General features: G+C 34.0%; 1 non-coding gene across 1 annotated transcript; it reads left to right on the top strand.

Annotated features, from left to right (window-relative positions):
- The first annotated feature begins 736 nt into the window (after nt 1-736).
- LOC121207355 (small nucleolar RNA R71) lies at nt 737-843 on the top strand. Its single transcript, XR_005902445.1, has one exon. It is a non-coding gene; the product is annotated as a small nucleolar RNA R71 (small nucleolar RNA).
- Nucleotides 844-17478: the final 16635 nt, after the last annotated feature.

Below are 17478 nucleotides of genomic sequence, written 5' to 3'. Positions count from 1 at the left end.
TTTCTTGGATTCTCAGTATCACTCAACAAGGTTCCTTGCGGTCTATTGTGAAGCTCTGTAGCTAACAAACCCATTTGGTTTTCCAAATTTTTCAGTGTTGCTGCTTGGTTTTGGATCAAAGCGTCATTATTTGCCATGTACGCTTTCAACAAGTTCTCCAAACTATTTGATGCCTCAGCTTGAGGTGGTTTTGGAGCTTAATGATTAAACCCTTGAGATTGGTTGGGTCTATGCTGCAATAAGTTGTTATTCAGTCTATTTCCTTGGTTACTCCAAGAAAAGTTAGGATGATTGTGCCATAAAGGTTTGTAGAAGTTGGACTAGGGTCCTTGTCCACTCCTATTTTGATATTGGTTCTGACTCGGGATTTGATGGAAATTCTCAAAAGAATTACCTTCCCCACAGTACAGACAGGAAATTATTTCGTACGGCCTTGATGGCTGAGCTACAAAACTATTAGTACTATTAGCAGTAAACTATTTTAACATAGAGGAAATAGACGATACTTGAGCTGATAACGAAGTGAAGGAAAACTACATGAACTCCGGCTACACGTCTTCCTGAAGCTGTTTTATTTGTTGGCCATTTATAGTTATTACTTGCGATCCTCTCGATGATTTTATAAGCCTCATTATAAGATCTAAACAAAATTGCACCATTCGCAAAAGCATCTACCATCAATCTTGTATGTGCATTGAGACCATTATAAAATGTCTCCAACTGGATACAATGAGAAATCCCATGATGAGGAAACTTATGCAGTAACTCCTTGAATCATTCCCAAGCCTCATACAAAGACTCATCATCCAATTGTTGGAAGGTTGTGATCTCGTTCCTCAACTTAGCATTTTTGCTAGGTGGAAAATACTTAACCAAAATCTCTCTGCTAATTCTTGCCATGCAGATATGGAACTTAGTGGCAATGAATTGAGCCATGCTTGTAACGCCCTAAATTTGGGCCTAGAAGTATTAGGTTTTGAGCATGGGAACAGTTAGGAGGTTGTTTATAAATATTTAGTTGTGCAAGAAAGTGACACAAATGCATGTCTGCTTCAGCGGTTAAGTGTTCTGGGAAGTGTCTGAGAAGTCTTGAGTTCAAGCCTTAGCTTGCGCAAATGTTTTGTTTTTAAGAAATAAACCCTTGCCTTTAGTTAGTAGGCTTTTAAATTAATGTCAGCATTTTATGACAGAAAGGGTCCGCTGGTCTAGAGGATAAGTGGCGTGTTACCTATGTCTGAGGTCTTGAGTTCGAGTCCTGCCTGGCACATAGGAGTGTTTTATTTTCCTGCCGATGATGTGGAGGTGTTGTGGTTTGACCGAAACATTGAGGTGTTGGAATGGAATTCAAACTGAGTAGTTGAGGGAGGAGCGATTGGTTGAGGGATTTGAGGAGAGATTTTAGGAAAAATTATGGGGAGTTGAGGGAAGGGAGTGTTGTAACGAATTGAGACTTTAGGCTCTCAAAGAAATCAATTTGGGGAAAAGATTCGGCTTTTGGGTGAGTGGGAGCACTTCATTTCGATTACTGCCAAAAGTTTTGGGGATTCTTTTCTTTGGAGACCGATTGGTGGTAGGGAATTTGGTTGTGCCTCTCTTTCTTTTGGCTTGTTTTGAGTTAGCATTTTGGGGTCTCTTGCTTTTCATTCATTCTTCTTTTCCTTCCCAGTGGCCAAATGCTTTCTATCTCTCTCTCCCAATTCTCTTGAGGCCATCAATTTTCCTCTTTTGCATATTGTTGCTTTGGTCGATTCCCTTGCTTTCTCCCCTCCCTCAATCAGTTTTTTGCTGACCGAATACTTCTCCTTTCCTCGTCTATGCTCTCTCTCAATTCCTTCCCTTTTCACTTGGTGGTTTGGCCAAATACTCCACCTATATCATGTCGGTTTAGCTATTATTAATTGACCAATCAGGTTTGAGTGCACACAGTTATTCTCTCCCTTCTGCTCTTTCTGCCATGTTATTAGTTTCCATCTAATGTATTCTTTGCTACCGATATTTTCTAGGGTCAGTTTGTGCTAAGCCTCTGCCTTTATCTTATAGGGTGATCGTTGTGGAGATAGACCGATTACTTCCCTTCTCTATAATTGATTTACGTTTTCCGTGATTTCTAAGGACCTATAACCAGCTCCTGCAATGGATGAATGGTGCAAACCTAAATCGGTTGATTAAGGTTGGAGTGCTCTAGAGTGATGTGCACATTTTCCTGAACAGATGTGTAACCACACTGTTACAATATTAAATCAATAAAAGCCGAAATAAGTGACCGTCGATGCAACATGAGCGTGCGCTCACTCGTGTGGTAAAACAAACACCTAAACGTGGGTGTAAGATCGCTAAGGTCAGCCATGAGCTATTTCATGGCTTGAGGTCGTTTTGGGCCATGGTGGGCCGAAATGGGCCATGTGGGCCCTACAGGCATATGGGCCCCACATGGGTAAACCACATGGACGTATGGAGAATATAGGGCTAGGCTGTGAAATCCATACGACCAAGGCTGTTTTTAGGCTGTGTGGGCCACATGGGCGTGTGTGCCCACATGGGAGCACAGTATGGGCCTTAGGCCTATTTTCATTGTTTGACAGTTAAGGTTGCACGGGTCGCCTTAGACGACTGTGGACCTACTGTTGGGTCGGTAAGTGTGCCTGGACCCTTAATTGATAAAAGGACTGTCTTGCCCTTATGTGGTAAATGACTGTTTTGACCTTATATGGTAAAATGACTATTTTGCCCCTATTTGTTGTATATATATATGTGTACATGTGTGACCGTATTTTAGCATGTTATTTAAACTATAATGGATACACGTATGATTCTATGATATGACAAAACATGACTGAATAATGCATTGAATGGGGATGGGTTTTCATATGATTGGAGGAAGTGTACAGTACTGGTAGCTCAGATGCAAATCACTGATGGCTCTAAGCCTATTATACTGGTAGCTCTATTGCAAATACTGTTTAGTGCCGCAACCGGTGCTACTTGGAGTGTAGGGATGGGTGGGTTGATTTTATCCCCACATGGAGTGTAGGGTTGGACGAAGATGGAGTGTAGAGGCTGGATGGGTAGGACTTGCATACTGTTTACTGTTACTGTACTGTTTACTATTACTGCACTGTTTATTGTTACTGCAATGGGCCAAGCCCCGAACACATGACTGTTTCTGTATTGAGATGGGCTAAAGCCCAAACTGATATTGTCACTGTTACCAAAAGGGCTTAGGCACAGACTATGCTTGTTTTCTAACTGTTTGCTTATATGGGATTACACACTGAGTTTTCGTAAACTTACTCATCTATTTATCTGTACAGGTAATCCCAACCTTAGGTGGATCGGTGCTGCGAGGGACTCAATGGTGGCCACACAACTGCACTTGCTTTCTTATTTGATTTTTAATTTATAAGTAATTTAATTTGGGTATTTGTTTATGTAATAAGGCCTCTATGGATTTTAACTTAAATTTGGGTTTTTTATTTGCTTTGGCTTAAAACTGTTAGAGATAGGAAAACTCGAGTTTTCAAAAGAAACAATGTTTTTACAAAGTAAACACAAGTACACAACTGTCTTAAAAGCTTCCGCTATAAAATGATATTTTGGAAATGAATAACGATTTAAAGTAAATACTTTTTGGTTAGTGATGCAAGTTTTGAAATGAATGACATGACACTTTACGAAAAACACCCAATGTGACATCGCCAGGTTCGGCCATAATGTCCAGGTCAGGTTTGGGGTGTTACAATGCTCGTGCTCGATCTCACAATGAGTACGGAAACAACTTCAACCTCAATGCGTCTTCAGTCACACCAGCTATCTTGAATGCATCACTCACCTCCATAAACAATCGAAGGTGGAGATGTGGATCTTCCGTGGGCATACCATTGAATTGGCCCACTGTTTGGAGCATTTGAAGCATCATTGGTTTCAATTCAAATTAGGTTGCTTCAATATCTGGCCTTCTAATTCTTGGGTTTATCTCATTGAAAAGTGGCACAGCATATTGTCTGATGCATTGATCCCTATCATTGACAATGAGGATAGGATTTTGTATATGATCGACTTCATTACCTTGGTCTTGATTCTGATTTCTAAGGTCCATCTCGACTTGTCTTTGAGCATTACGTTCACATCTTCTTTGTTTGAAAGTTCTCTCAATTTCAGGGTCTACAGGGAGCAAATCAATAATTCAATCTATGCTCATAAACACCTGAAAAGAAAATCACAAAATTAAAAAGAATAAGTTAGTAATGTTAGAAATAAATCAAATTGAAAATAAATAATTGCACGAAAGATATGATTATGGTAACAGTTGACAATCCCCAGCAACGGCGCCAAAAACTTGTAACGCGTAGGTTTGTGCAAGTGTACACAGTCGTTATCATGTAATAAGTAAGTATTGAGTTATCGTCTCCATAGGGATTGCATTTGCGCTAAGTCACTTAATTTGTAAAATTATATTAACAATTTGGTAAATAAAAACACTATTTAGTTGAGAAGTGATGATTAAAATATATTAAACTAAATGCATGGTCCCTAATGCAAATTAACCTGAGTATGCAAACTATATGAATGAAATAGATTTTAGCAAAATTAAACATAATTTGCAACAATTATAACATAAATAAACTAGGACAATTACTTTAATTAAACTCAACTTATTATCAACATGCTTAATAATATTTGAAAATATATTCCATGGCAACTCGATCTTTCATGAGTTTGAAAACCACGATAGGTCCTTTTGGAATCGTTTACTTAGTAAATACGCATTTTATTGATTCTTATTTACTAAGGGTTTCTTAGTATTCGTGCGAGATAATAGGGACGTGTTAGGTTTGAAATAGTTTAATCATACAAATCTAAAAACTATGCAGATAACAAAGCCTGGTTAGGGTTGTTATGCAACCTGCAATTTAATCGGGTTAGGATCTAAATTGAGCATGCACATTTCAATTATGCGTCCACTAGCCATCGTCTAGTTAGGATCGCTCAGCTAATTCAGGTGCATTTCAATCACATATGAACGAAATACAGACTTGATTTTAATTGAAAACATGATTGATTGAGGCACAAACATTATAAGCGTGAATCTTATCAATATTATTTAATCAAAGCAATCATCCTAGCTTAAATAAAAATTAAGCTAACATTTTTGTAAACAAGAACAAATAACACATAGCAAACATCTTTAAATTAAATTAAAGGAAAGAAAGATTAAACCCAATTCAAAGTGGCTGTCACCCAAGACTCTGACTGACGAGGCTCCTTCGTTCCTTTGCTTTGCTCCTTTGCTGATGGTTCTCCAAGGTGGCCGACCAAGGGTTCTGTAACACCCCTAACCCGTATCCATTGCTGGGTTAAGGTTATGAGGCATTACCGGTCATATTACAGTTCATAGAGCTATTAATTAAATTTTACAACTCGAAATTCAATCACATCAATGCTCATAACTTAATCAAATATCGAGTCTTAAAATCATAACATTCAGAACATTGCATAATTAAAACATAATCCAGGATATATCAAAACATATTATATACAGAACATATAACAAAACAACTATTTCATTAGTTTAATATCAAACCTATTATTATATAGCTTTTGCACATGTACAAATTAAACATCAAACAAACCATATTTCACTACTAATTTTTTCATTCAATTATGCGGCATTGGTGATATATAAAAAAAATCACCAAACATGCTTTAGTTACCATTATACCATGCGCATATTTCCTAATGTCAAAACCATATCTAAGCATAATTACTGAATCAATATTATCTTATTCCATTAATTAATTCATGACTATACCAATTCTCATGTTATGCACATTAATCTAAGTTAAATTAACTGCACTGCATACTAGACATTCCTACATATATACTCATCTAAACAAGCATCATTTCAAGACCAAATATACTTCTTCTCTTGACAAAAATTTATGTGCATATGACCATATTGATTTGAGCCATTTTGAGCACAAATAACACTAAAAGTACACCTAATTTGCATGCTTAAAATACATACACATAACCAATCACTTAACTAAATATTCGGTCATCCAAGATAACTTCAATACATAACATAATCCATATCACATACTCATTAATATGAGTCTAATACTTTAGCCGAATATACTTATACGCATTATTCACCATTTCTAAACCATTTCACCAATATAAGCATACCATTTCAAATTGACTCAAAGTAACCATATCAAATTAACAAATATCCATAGTATAGCATAGTCCACACATAACGAACACAACCAATTTCAATATTAACATATAACTAAACAATTAACTACATGATTAAATCACCATTGCCGAATCACAAATTAGATTAAAACCATAATCTATATTTACAAATTAAGCCAATACATGACCGAAAATCACTATCATTATCATCATTAACAATCCACAACCAAAAACACATCCATCATCCATATATCTAGTTTACCACACACATATACCATGACCAAATTTACTTAAACATTAGAACATTAGCATTAAGATCAAACCATTTTCGCATGGCTAAATATATACAAATTTCAAGACCAACTAAAACAAATGCTACCCTATACATGCCATAGGTTCGAAGTTCAACCTTTTAAAAATACCGAAATAACGATTGATAGTGTGACAGATTTCCTTGATAATCCCCGAGCTCATAACTAGCTTCCAAAATCTATAAAAAATCAATCGAGCACACACCTAGTAAGCTTGGATAGCTTAGTAAGTCATAAGCAAATAAATATCAAATGAACATTCGCATTATAATTTCAACTTGGCCAAATATAAACTATCTCATGCACACATAAATCACTCTTTTAACATGCATAATTATATAATTACCTCAAGTACTATACTTACCTTATTTTCATGAACATTTAACTTCACACGAACTTGAACCATTTAGCTCAATTTCACATTCGATCTTAACTCAACATTGCCTATTGAACCATTTGGAATCAATAAGGATACTCGAATAGCTCGAAAAGCTCGTACAATGCCAATGTCCTAAATGAGGTCTTACATGTAATTAAATATCAGTGCCACTGTCCCAGACAGGGTCTTACAAGAAATCATATACGATGCCAATGTCCCAGACATGGTCTTACACATAAATCTCAAATCGATGCCAACATCCCAGACGTGGTCTTACACAAAATCACATACCGGGATCCTATGTCATGACATATGTATCCTAACTATTCCTATGATTCGTATGGGGTTTTTGGACTCCATAATTCGATCGATTCATGCTCGTAACAAATCATTCCATGCTAAATTTAATTCGGCAATGTAGTTATACATACATACAATTCAATTCGACTATGTACAAACTAAATACATTCAATTTAACATCATTTATTCACTTACGAACTTACCTCGTACGGAGACGAACGGACTGGGACGACTATTCGACAACTTTTGATTTCCCCCAATCCAAATCCGATTTCCTCTTTTCTTGATCTAAATTAATACAAATTTGACTTGTTTAATCATATATTTATTCAAATTCATCCAAAAACACATAAATGGGCAAATTGCACTTTAGCCCCTAACATTTCACACTTTTCACAATTTAGTCCCTATTTCACAAAACACAAAATATTCAAAATTTCACCACACCCAAGCATAGCCAAATTTTACTTAGGTCCCTAGCAGCCCAATTCTTCCATTTATTTCACATTTTAACCCCTAAATTTTCAAATTTCACAATTTAATCCTTAATATACTTTTTTACCAAAAATCACTTAATTAAACATGATAACCTATCAACATATATTTATTTTTCATCATCAAACAGCAAAAACCACAAGCTATCATCAATGGAAAATCATGAATACATCAAAAAATTCAAAAATTCAGACATGGGCTAGCTAGTATTCGAAGAACAATCTCAGAAACGTAAAAAATATCAAAAACTGGGCTAAACACAATCAAGGTTGGACAAGGCCGAACCTAGCTTGTTCTTTTTCTTTCTTTTTATTTTGAAGTTTCAGCCAAAGATGAACTAAAATGCACGACCATTTGATGTTTATTTATTTAATTACATGTTATTTTACTTTTTACTATTTTAACCTTAAGTATTTAACTAGAAAACTATTTAACGGTTGTCCATATTTGTCCATGCACATTTATAATGGGTAAATTACATCATGAGGACCCCAAATTATAAAAGCCATAACAATGTAGCACTTTAACAAATAGCTAGCCACTTTTACATTTTACGCGAATAAGTCCTTTTATAAAACAATAAAATTTTCACACGAAATGTAACAGCGTAATTTTTAGTGGTGTCAGAACAGTGATTCGAGATCACTAAATCCGAAAAATGAGTAGGAAATATTATTAATTTAGTGAGTATAAGTTAAATGTGAAGTTAGGAAAAATTTTGAAATAGTGAATAGTGTACTAAAAATAAATACTAAAATAATTAGAATCGAAAACGAGGTATCAAGATCTCGGGAATTTTAAATCGAGCCATAAATATTTTTATAAATATTTATGGAGTGTTAATAAGTTAGTATAAAAGTTTCGTCAAGAAATTTTAAAGTTATGATAGTTAATTGAACAAAAAGGACTAAATTGTATCAAATGCAAAATTATGGGAAATGATTAAATAGCTTAAATGATTAAAGAAAGAGGGTTTAAAAGGAAAATAGACCCAAGGTCTATTTGGGCTGGATGGCAAGAGCATGAAATCAGCAAGAAAATAAGGAGAATTAAGGGTAAAATTGGAAAATGCAAAATTTACTTAATAAAGCTAGGACTAAAGTGGAATTATCTAGATTTCTCTTTATTTTTCTGTATTCTCATCAGCAAAAACGCCATGTAAGAGTTCCCTTAAGCTGGTTTTTCATATTTTTACTTCAATTAAGTTCAATTCTGGATTATTTCTTGAAATTTTTGTGTTTTTATGACTTTTACAACTAGGTCCAGTTGTTGAATTCATTAGTTTTTGATTCTATGAAAGAAATTGAAAGTTTCTATGAATATGTGCTGGAATTATATGATGATTTGGCATGGAATTAGAGCTTCAAATTGTTTATATGCTGATTTTTTGAAAGAATTGAATAGAAAGTGAATGTTTGGGACCTAATTGTAAAAGAGTTTGAAGTTAGAGTTTTATGTGGAAATTATGAATTTCAATAGTTATGAAATAACTTATAATGTCTAGGAAAAGTATCAATTGAGAAAATTATCTTAATTGAGGGGTTAATTGAGCAAGGACTGAATTGTATGAATTGTGAAATTTGGGGCAAAATGGAAATCAACATTTTGCACTAAAACTGTTTTAGACAGCAGCAGTAGTCTAACTTTGAAAAATCACCAAAAATTGTAGAAATGTAATTAGAGGATGAATAAAATATGAAATTAAATCTTATTGAGTCTAGTTTCTTATAGAAGAAATTATGTAAGCAATGAAATTGTAAATCATAAGATATGATGAATTTTGTGAGACAAGGTCAGAATGATTTCGGGTTCCCCTGTTCTGACTTTGTAAAATCATAAAAAATTGGATAAAAATAATTATGGGATTAAATTTATATTTTTAGAATACTGAATGAGTCTATTTTCAATAGAAACAAGCGAGGACATCATTCAAATCCTGTACAAGAAGATAATTAGTTTTTAGTGAAGAAGGGTCGGAACTGTCAGACAGCAGAACAGGGGAGACTTCAATGAATAAAATGTATTAATTTTCCCAACGAAAAATTATGAAAGTTTTATAGTAAGAAGAAATATGAGTCTAGTTTCTGGGAAAATTTATGGATCTTAATTTTGAGTTCTGTAGCTCAAGATAAAAATAATTTAGTGACTATGACACAGATGGGCAGTTTGAATATTCACATAAGTAGATGTGAAAATTATGGATAATGTTACCTACAAGTGTGTTGTTTATACTAAGGATGTGGATGGAGAGGAGGAGGAGGAGGAGGAAAAATATACATATATATATATGAATGACTCGTGTATAAATTAATCACATGCCCGATTATAATCGATAAGTGTTGAATTAGAAATGATATAATGATTTATTTGGAATATTTATTATGAAATTATGATTATCATTATGATACAAAAATTGAACTTGTGACTTTATATGGCTAAAATTTTAGTGATTATTTATTAATTTTATGAATTTCATGATGTGTTATTTCATATGTATTGATGATAAAATCGTGAATAATGTAAAAGCGTGAAAATTGAATAAATGATCAAATTGAGCATTTCAGTTCAGTGACAAGATGAATTGAAGGAAAAGACCATGGTTGGACCATGGCAAAAAGTGATAAGTGATAGCTTCGGCTACACTTATCTGATCAATGACAAATGACAAGTGAAAAGTGGTAGCTTCAGCTACCTGAACAGTGAAAAATGGTAGCTCCGGCAACCTGATCAGTGAAAAGTGGTAGTACCGGCTACCTGATCAGTGAATAGTGGTAGCTTCGGCTACAAGTGACAAGTGATTTCCGTACAAGACCATATCTGGGATATGGCATCGGTGTGATATATGCTACTGTATAAGACCATATCTGGGATATGGTATTAGTGAGATATGTGATTCGTGTAAGACCATACCTGGGCTATGGCATCGATATGTGATATGTGATTACGTGTAAGACCATAGCTGGGCTATGGCATCGATATATGAATATGTGTAAGACCATAGCTGGGCTATGGCATCATTATGTGAAGATGTGTAAGACCATAGTTTAACTATGGCATCAAGAAAACGAAGTACTCAATTCCGTAAGATGTTCACTAATTTGAAGAAGTTTGGTAAGTATTACATGGAATTATGCGACATAAGGAAATACGAGTTGATGAGACATGAGCATAAAACTTGGTTGATGAATGAGTTCATTTGTAATTATATATTTCTACGCCTTGAGTGTATTTGATTATGAATTGGAATTCCAAATGAGTTAATGAGAAAACTTCTAGTATGAAATAATCTGAGTTCGAAATGAAATATCATGAAAATGTACTTGAAATACATTGGTATGTCTTGTATATGCTATTTGAATTCATAAATGTAGAAAGTAAATGTATGTGGAAATATGAGATGATGATATCTGTACATGGAATTTATTGATGAATACGTACATCCAAATTTATATGATAGATTTTAGTGAACATTGAAATTGGGCTCAATAAGTGATTTGGCAATTTAAATCGTGATTGGTAGGAAGAGTTAATGAATTGCATATTTATGAATTGTTACACGTATTTGTCTAAAATACGAGGAAGTGATGGTAATTGATACATGGAAATATGAAACTATCATATATATAAAAACATGGAATATGTTTGATAAATGTGTTCATTCATAATTATGGAATTATGTACTTCATGTGTGCTATTTGCATAAAGATGATATTTCAAATACTTTGGTGAATAAAGCTTAAATATGAAATAGTATGAAATCGAAACAAATTGTTATGAAAATTTATTTAAATTATCTGTAAGTGTTTCGTGCTTCTCGATAATGCCTCGTGCTCTATTCCGGCGACGGATACGGGTAGGGGGTGTTACACGAAATTTTCACACATATCACATATCATGCTGTAAACACAGAAAATAATATTAAAATATTTTTTGACTCAGATTTGTGGTCTCGAACCACTGTGTTCTGACTAGGGTCTAAACCGTGCTGTTACAGGTTTTTTAAGAGGCTCAAATGCTAAAATCTTGATGAAAAGATGATGATAGGCATGGGGAGAAAAGAAGAGTGCTAAGATAATTTAGAGAGGAGAGAATGATGAATGATGAGGGATGAGGGATGATTAGAAATGTGAGAATGAGGTCTTATTTATAAGTGAGGAGAGGAGGATAATTTACTAAAAATAGGAGTTTTCATCTTTTAAAGACCATGGGTGGCAGGCCATAAATTGAGGGAGTTTAGCTGATTTTTGCTTGATTTTTTCTCAATTTGAGTGCCACAACAACTCAGGACTGAGATTCGGTCAAGTACAAATCGTCAGGTAAATCTCTAATTTCTTCAACTCTTTAAGGACCTTGTGTAATTAAACCAAAAAGAGGTTTACGGACAGCCATGTGCAACTGAATTTTGGGTTGACTTTGTCCACAATTTGGACGGTTTTGTAATCCAGTAAAGCTATCAAACCTGTCCAGAATAAATTAACAAGTTAGAGGACCAAAGAATAAAATTTATTCAACTTAATTAATTAATTTAAAACCCAAATTATTAATCAAATATTTTAAAATGAATTATTAAATATAATTTTATATTTTATTATTTAATTTAATTATGCACGACCCACTTTACGTCTTAAAAAATATAATATATTCAGATTAATATAAAATTAGCCATTTATTGCATGAAAACTATATAATAAAGCATAAAATCACATTTTAATAATTTCTATGTCCTAATTTCATATTTTCACATATTTCATGAATTTATTAAATAATTACTTAGTTTTAACAACAATTTTAAGTAAAAATAAGATAAATTACATAGGTAATATATTTATCCGTTTATAATATGATAACTTAACCATTAGTGGCTTGATAATGATGCTTGTAATCTAGCCATTGGAATGGCTAGTAATGGTTGTTTTGATATACTTGTAATGTCATGCTATGGTAGTCAAATATATGTTAAGTAGTTGTGTAACGCCCCCACGCCCGAGACCATCACCGGAGTCGAGCTTGAGGGGTTACCTAACATAATTTATCAATTTAAGAACTTCAAATCATTTGTTTCTACATTCACAGCTTTCTAGCTACTCGCGTCACAGTTATAAGAAAAATCATATCTTGAGTTACAAAACTCGAAATCAAGATCCGTAAATTTTCCCTGAATATAGACTCATATATCTATTTACTAATATTTTTCTAGAATTTTTTTATTGGGCCAATTAGTACAGTTTATTAATTAAATTATCCCCTGTTTCAGGGTTCGACTGCTTTGACCTCTGTGTATTACGAATCAGATATATCTCTATAAAAAATTTCAATGACTATGAGATTTGTTTATATTAAAACTAGACTCAATAAGGAATCTGTACATATAAATAAAAACTTCTAATTATTTTAGTAAAATTTATTATGAATTTTTAAAGTCAGAACAGGGGATCCAGAAATCACTCTGGCCCTATTTTGCAGAAGTTTAAATATCTCATAAAATATAATTTATATTCCTGTTTTGTTCAATCCATATGAAAATAGACTCATTAAGCTTCAATTTCATAACTTACTCATCATTTAGTTCCATTTATACTATTTTTAGTGATTTTTCAAATTCATGTCATTGCTGCAGCAATATTCTGTTTTAAGGCAAGTTTCATCTTTCCATGAATTTTTATGAACTAGATAACCTATTAAACTTCCATGATATCAAACATGATCTAAATTAGCCATCACCATGACTTATCAATATCAAACATTTTCTCAACCAAACATGGCCATATCATAAAACTATTTACGCAAAATAAGTATATTGCTATACATGCCATACTTAAGTAGTTGTACAAGTCATTTACCAAGATAAAAGTCCTTTGGATAGTGTGATCGAACTTTCGACTTGTCTCGATTCCTGAGCCGGCTTGTTCAAAACTACAGTGAATGAAAAGGAAGGAGTAAGCATAAATGCTTAGTAAGTTCATATGTAAATAACAAGTAACATAACAATACAAATATACCAAACAACTTTAGCATGGTACCACCAAAACATATATCACATCTTTAAACATCATTCATCATCTTACCACCTTATCGTTGTTGTATCTATTTTCAACCCGAGGGTTAAGAACATACCTGTCCAAAGTGTCCATTTCACAACACTTACCCAAAATGTCACTTATATCTTAAGTGCTCTTCCATTAAACTAGAAATTTCACCTGTTGAACACATCGGAATATAACTCGGATACATGGATAATTTGCACATAAGTGCCACATATGTAATCAAGAAATCATGTAACCCGCCCCTAAGTGAACTCGGACTCAACTCAACGAGCTCGGGCGTTCGCATCCATAAATGAACTCGGACTCAACTCAACGAGTTCGGATGCCTTGTTACATCTCACGAACTCGGACTCAACTCAACGAGTTCGGACATTTGCATCCATAAGTGAACTCAGACTCAACTCAACGAGTTCGGATGCTCAACCATCCTAGTGACATGTCACTTGTATCCTAATCTATTCCTAAGGTTCAAACGGGCTTTTTCCCTCAATCTCACATTTGCCGTCTTCCATGGAATATCAAAACCGATACTCGGTAGCAATTCATATTTATCAAGTAGTAAACATAATTTGCATATTACTCAACATTAACCACAAAGCATAATATTTCATGATTAAAAATCAGCATATCATATAATTAACATTAATAACTTAAAAATAACATTTATGCTACATTATTTACACATGAACTTACCTTGGTACCAAAATAAAAAGATTTTGCAATTTAGTCCACAATCTTTTCTTTTCCTCGATCACGACTTGAATCTCGTTTTTCTTGATCTATAATACCAAATTAATCTTATTTAATACATACATTCATCAAAACAGCATTTAATACGAACTTTAAAAAATTACACTTTTGCCCCTAAACTTTTGCATAATTACACTTTTGCCCCTAGGCTCGGGAATTAAACTTTATTCCTTATTCTTATGTTTTATAACATGCTGATCACTTTTCCCTTCTATGGCAACATCAAATTCTCTCTCTAACATATACTTGTGACTATTAGGTATTTTTGCCGATTAAGCCCTTTTACTCGTTTTCACTAAAAACCGAGCAGCACAAGTTGTCTAACATAATTTAAAACCCCATATTCTATCATAAAACATCAAAATACACAAATTTCACCTGTGGGTATTTTTCCAAATATAAACCCTAGGTTGAATTATTGCTAGCATAAGCTTAATCGAGCTTCCGGGATTCCAAAAACGTAAAGAACATTAAAAACGGGGCTTGGAATCACTTACTATGGAGCTTGGAAGATTGAAACAAACCCTAGCTATGGAGAACCCTTTAAATTTCGGCCTAATGAAGAAGATGGACAAAAATTGGCTTTTAATTTTGTTTTTAATTCATTTTAATAACTAAATAACCAAAATACCCTTACTACTAAACTTTCCAAAAATTCCTTCCATGTCCTAATTTTGTCCATGAACTTAAAATTGGTCAAATTTCTATTTAAGACCTCCTCATTAATATTCCAAAACAATTTCATACTAAAAACTTCTAGAATGCAAGTTTTGCAACTTATTCGATTTAGTCCCTACTTTCAATTTAAGCACTTTAGGCATAGAATTTCATCACAAAATTTTCACACAATCATGCAATCATATCATAAACATCAAAATCATTGTAAAATAATTATTTCTATCTCGGATTGGTGGTCACAAAACCACTATTCTGATTAAGCCCTAATTTAAGATATTACAACTCTCCCCCCTTTTAAGGATTTTCGTCCTCGAAAATCTTACCGGTAAACAGGTTTGGGTATTGGTTTCTCATAGTTTCTTCAGGTTCCCATGTAGTCTCTTCTACCCCATGCTTTTGCCACAACACTTTCACAAGTGCAACACTTTTATTTCTTAGTTGTTTGACTTCTCGAGCTAAAATCTTAATCAGTTCTTCTTCATAAGTCATATCCGGTTGCAGTTCAATTTCTGTCGGTGAAATTATATGTGAAGGATCCGAACGATACCAACGTAACATAGATACGTGAAACACATCATGAATCTTCTCTAATTCGGGTGGTAACGCTAGCCAATATGCTACCGGTCCAAATTTTTAAAATATTTCATACGGTCCAATAAAACTCGGACTTAACTTGCCATTTCGTCCAAATCTAAGGACTTTCTTCCATGGAGACACTTTAAAAAATACCTTATCACCAACTTGAAACTCCATTTCCTTTCGTTTCAAATCCGCATAAGATTTCTGTCTATCTGAAGCAGCTTTCAAACAATCTCGAATCACTTTCACCTTTTCTTCGGTTTCTTTTATTAAATCAACTCCATAAATCTGATTTTCCTTGAGTTTAGTCCAATACAATGGCGTCCGACATTTACGACCATATAATGCTTCATAAGGTGCCATCTTCAAACTTGTCTGATAACTATTATTATAAGCAAATTCTACCAACGATAAATACTTTTCCCAACTACCTTGAAATTCCAATACACAACATCTGAGCATGTCGTCAAGAATTTGAATTACTCTCTCTGATTGTCCATCAGCTTGTGGATGAAAGGTAGTGCTAAAATTTAACTTTGTACCTAATGCTTCTTGCAACTTTTTCCAAAACCGTGAGGTAAACCTCGGATCTCTATCCGAAATGATTGACAAAGGTATCCTATGAAGTCTAACAATCTCTCGGATATACAATTCAGCCAACTTATTAAGAGAATAATTTGTACGTACCGGAATAAAATGACCCGATTTAGTCAGTCTGTCTCGAAGCATAAGCCACCATTTTTCCTTCTTGCATGAGTACACACCCCAAACCATTTAGAGAAGCATCACTATACACCACAACTTCTTTACCTGATTCGGGTTTATCAACACTGGTGCTTCAGTTAATAACTTTTTCAATTCTTCGAAACTCTGTTGACATTCTTCCGTCCATTCAAATTTAACATCCTTTCGGAGTAGTCTAGTCATAGGAGCAGCAATTATAGAAAATCCATGTGACAGCCCTAAATTGACCCTAGTCGAAAAGTGGTTTCGGGACCGCTAAACCGAGTCACCGAAGTATTTGAATATGATATTTATTATCTAAAATATGTGAATATGAATGTGTGAAAGTTTTAAGCTTTGATTTAGTCGATTGCATGTGAATTTAATTAATAGGACTTATGTGTGACACTTTTAAAAGGTGATAGGTTAATCTATAAGGACCTATTAATGCATGTTATAAAAATGATGGGTTTGCATGTAACACCCCGAACCCGAGACCGACACCGGAGTCGGACACGAGATGTTAACAAACTTAAAAAAAAAATTTTTTTTCCAGACACTGCCCAGTCTGAGTACTAGTCGCTTCAAAAATCATATCTTGAGTTTCACAACTCAAAAATCAGTTTTGTGATTTTTCCCTGAAGCTAGACTCATGTCCCCACCTATGGATTTTTTTCTAGAATTTTTGGTTGGGCCAACTAGTACAGTTTATTAGTCAAAGTCTCCCATGTTACAGGGGTCGACTACACTGACCTTTTCCCATTACGACTGGGATATCTCTCTGCACAGAGCTTCAATACTGATGCCGTTTGTTTCTATGGAAACTAGACTCAGAGAGGAATCCATACATATATGGTATGACCCCTAATTATCTCTGGTCAATTTATAGTGAATTTCCAAAGGCGGAACAGTGAATCCAGAAGCTGTTCTGGCCCTGTTCCACAAGAACCGGAATATCTCTTTCTGTACTGTTCCTATAATTGTTTCGTTACTTCCATATGAAAGTAGATTCATCAAGGTTTGA

Source organism: Gossypium hirsutum, chromosome A09, assembly GCF_007990345.1.
Source record: "Gossypium hirsutum isolate 1008001.06 chromosome A09, Gossypium_hirsutum_v2.1, whole genome shotgun sequence".
NCBI lineage: Eukaryota > Viridiplantae > Streptophyta > Magnoliopsida > Malvales > Malvaceae > Gossypium > Gossypium hirsutum.
This window is presented reverse-complemented; position numbering and strand designations above follow the sequence as displayed.